The 3716-nt window shown below is 37.9% G+C and overlaps 1 pseudogene; it reads left to right on the top strand.

The window, feature by feature from the left end:
• Positions 1–2891: 2891 nt before the first annotated feature.
• On the top strand, positions 2892–3034 carry LOC123931965 (annotated as a pseudogene).
• The last annotated feature ends 682 nt before the right edge of the window (positions 3035–3716 follow it).

Below are 3716 nucleotides of genomic sequence, written 5' to 3'. Positions count from 1 at the left end.
CTTCCTCTTCAATTTTCTAGAAAAGATGTGTAAAATTGGTGTTATTTCTTTTTTTAATGTTTGATAGAATTCACTAAAAGGCACCAGAGCCTGCAATTTTCTTTGTGGAACTGTTTTTAATTACAAATTCAATTATTTTTAAAGACATAGAGAAATTCAGGTTACCTACTTCTTGGATGAGATTTGATAGTTTGTGACTTTCAAGGATTTTGTTCTTTTCATCTAAAATTTTGAATGTATTGACATAGAGTTGTTCATAAGATTCTCTTACCTTTTTTTAAAGATTTATTTATTTATTTTAGAGAAGACAGTGGAGGAGGTGGAGAGGGAGAGAATCTCAAGCAGACTCCACACTGAGCGCAGAATCTGTCACAAGGCTCGGTACCCCTCAACCCTGAGACCATGACCTGAGCCAAAAACCAAGAGTCAAATATGCAACCAACTGTGCCACCCAAGTACCCTGAGATTCTCTTATTATCTTTTTAATATCTAAAGTCTCAGAATGCCTGGGTGGCTCAGGGGGTTAAGCCTCTGCCTTCGGCTCAGGTCATGATCTCAGGGTCCTGGGATCAAGCCCCGCATCAAGCTGTCTGCTCAGCAGGGAGTCTGCTTCCCTCTCTCTCTGCCTGCCGCTCTGCCTACTTGTGATCTGTCTCTCTCTGTCAAATAAATAAATAAAATATTTTTTAAAAAATCTCTAAAGTCTTTAGTGATGCTGGCACTCTCATTGCTGGGGAGGCTGGGTGGCTGAGTCGGTTGAATGTCCAGCTCTTGGTTTCAGCTGAGGTCATGGTCTCAGGGTGGGGGGGATCAAGACCTGCAACAGGCTCCAGGCTCCGTGTGGAGTCTGCTTGAGATTCTCTCCCTCGTCCTCTGCCCCTCCCCATCCCCCCCAAAAATAAAAAAATAAATCTTTAAAAAACAACAAAAAGCTACTCTCATTACTGATATTAGAAATCACTGTACCCCCTCTGTATTTTTTTAATCAGTTCAATTAGAGGTTAACTAATTTTTTTAAGATCTTATTTTGTTTATTTGACAGAGAGAAAGAGAGAGCAGGGAGAGCAGCTGACAGAGGGAGAAGAAAGGCAGAGGTAGAAGGAGAAGCAGGCTTCCCATTGAGCAAGGAGCTCAATGCAGAGCTCGATCCAAGGAGACCCTGATCATGACCTGAGCTGAAGGCAGATGCTTAACCAACGGAGCCACCCAGGTGTCCCAGAATTTACTATACTTAATGATCTTCTAAAGGAACTAGGTTTTGACTTCATTCATTTCCTCTACTTCTAGTTCATTGATTTCCACTGTGGTTTTTATATTTGTTTTATTCTGCTTACTTTCAGCTTAATTTCTTAAGGCAAGAGAGGAGATCATTGGTTTGGGAGTGCTCTTCCTTTCTAATGGAAGACTCTAGTGCTATGAATATCCCTGTGAGTACTGCTTTGGAGCGTCCCACAAGCTGTTGTGTAGTGTTTCATCGTTTTCATTCAAAAAAATACCTTATAACTTTTTCCCTTTTGATTTCTTCTTAGAACCATGGATGACTTAGAAGTATGTCTTTTTGTTCCCAAGTATTTGTGGTCTTTCCAAAGATCTTTCTGTTACTCCTTCCTAATTTAATCCCAATGTGAGCAGATTTAAATCCTTTTAAGTTTGTGGAGACTCACCCCATGGTCCAGAATATAGTATAGCTTGGCCAATATTCCATGTGCCCTTGCATCTGCAAAGCATGTGTATTCTGCCCTTGTTGGATAGAGTCATTTGTAGATGGCAGGTAGAGTTGGTTGGTAGTGCCACTCAAGCCTTCCATATTTTTAAAAAGATTTTATTTATTTATTTGAGAGAGAGAGAGAGAGAGAGAGAGATCACAAACATGGGAAGGAACAGAAGGAGAAGGAGAGAGAGAATCTCATTGAGTTTGGAGACCAATGTGGGGTTTGATCTCATGGGATCATGAGATCCGGGATCATGACCTGAGCCAAAATCAAGAGTCAGAAGCTTAACTGACTGAGCCACCCAGGCACCCCAAGCCTTCTACACTCTTAACTAATTTTCTGTGTATATATTTTATTAAGTATTGACAGAAAGATATTGAAACCTCTGGCTATAATTGTAGATTTTTTCCATTTCTCTTTGTAGTTCTATTAGTTTTTGCTTCATATAATTCGAATCTCAGTTAATAGGTATATAAAAATTTATAATGGTTATGTCCTCTTGATGTACTGAAGCTTTTCTGATTATAAAATAACCTTCTTGTAACTGTACTACTTTTTTGGTGTAAAGCTGTACCTTGTCTACTTTCTTTTACTAGAGTTAGCAACGGTTTACCATTTCCCATCTTTTTATATGTAACCTATTTGTGTCTTTGTATCTAAAATGGAGTTCTTGTGCTTTTGTATGTCTAAAGAAAGTCATTATTTTTGCCTCCATTCTTTTTATTGTGGTGAAATACACACAACATGAAAGTTACCATCTTAACGATTTTAACCAGACAGTTCAGTGACGTTGAATACATTTATAGGTTGTGCAATTGTACCACCATCTATCTCCAGAATTCTTTCATCTTGGGAAAATGAAACTCTACACCATTAAACAATAACCTCCCATTCTATTCCCTCCAGCCCTGGCAACCACCACTCTACTTTCTACTTAGGTGATTTTGACAGAGTAGGTACCTCATATAAGTGGAATCATACAGTTTTTGTCTTTTTGGGACTGGCTTATTCCACTTAGGATAATATCCTTGAGGTTCATCCATGCTGTAGAATATATCAGAATTTCCTTCCTTTTTAAAGCTGAATAATATTCCATTATATGTATATACCATATTTTGCTTATCCATTCATCCACTGATAGACACTTGGATTGCCTCCATGTTTTAGATGTTGTGAATAATCGCTTCTCGGCCTTTTGGCTAAGATCAAGTGTAGATGTTGTGAATAATACTGCTATGAACCTGAGTGTACAAATGTCTCTTTGAGACCCTGCTTTCAATTCTTTTGGATATTTGCCCAGAAATAGAAGTGGTGGATCATATGGCAATTCTATTTTTTTATTTATTTTTTACAAATTGTCATACTGCTTTCCATAGTAGCTGAAACATTCTTACCAATGTGCCCAAGGGTTACAACTTCTCCACATTCTCACCCATACTTGTCATTTACTTTCATTCTTTTACAAAACCACCTTAATGGGCATGAGGTGGTATTTCATTGTAGTTTTCATTTGCATCTCCCTAATGATTAGTAATCTTGAAACATTTTCTTATGCACTTATTGGCTATTTGAATATCTTCTTTGGAGAAACAGCTATTTGAGTACTTTGCCCATTTTTTAATTGGGTTCTTTGATTTGGGGTGCTGAGTTCTCTTTTCTGAATATATTAGTCCCTATCAGTCATATTTTCTCCCATTGTGTGGGTTGTCTTTTTACTCTTTGACACTGTCTTTTTTGTGTGTGGGATAAATTTCCAAAGAGAAGCATCATTTTATTTATTTTGGGTTATTTTTTTGTCTTAATCCCAGTTAGTTAACATACAGTGTTGTGTTAGTTTCATGTGTGCGACATAGTGACTCAACACTTCCATGCATCACCCAGTGCCACCCACAACAAGTGCCCTCCTTCAACCCCTGCTGACAGTGTCTTTCAGTGTACAAAAATTTTTAAACTTTTATAAAGTCCAGCCTATTTTTTCTTTTGTTACTTATACCTTTGGTGTGA

Source organism: Meles meles, chromosome 19 (assembly GCF_922984935.1).
Source record: "Meles meles chromosome 19, mMelMel3.1 paternal haplotype, whole genome shotgun sequence".
In the NCBI taxonomy this organism is placed as follows: Eukaryota; Metazoa; Chordata; class Mammalia; order Carnivora; family Mustelidae; genus Meles; species Meles meles.
This window is presented reverse-complemented; position numbering and strand designations above follow the sequence as displayed.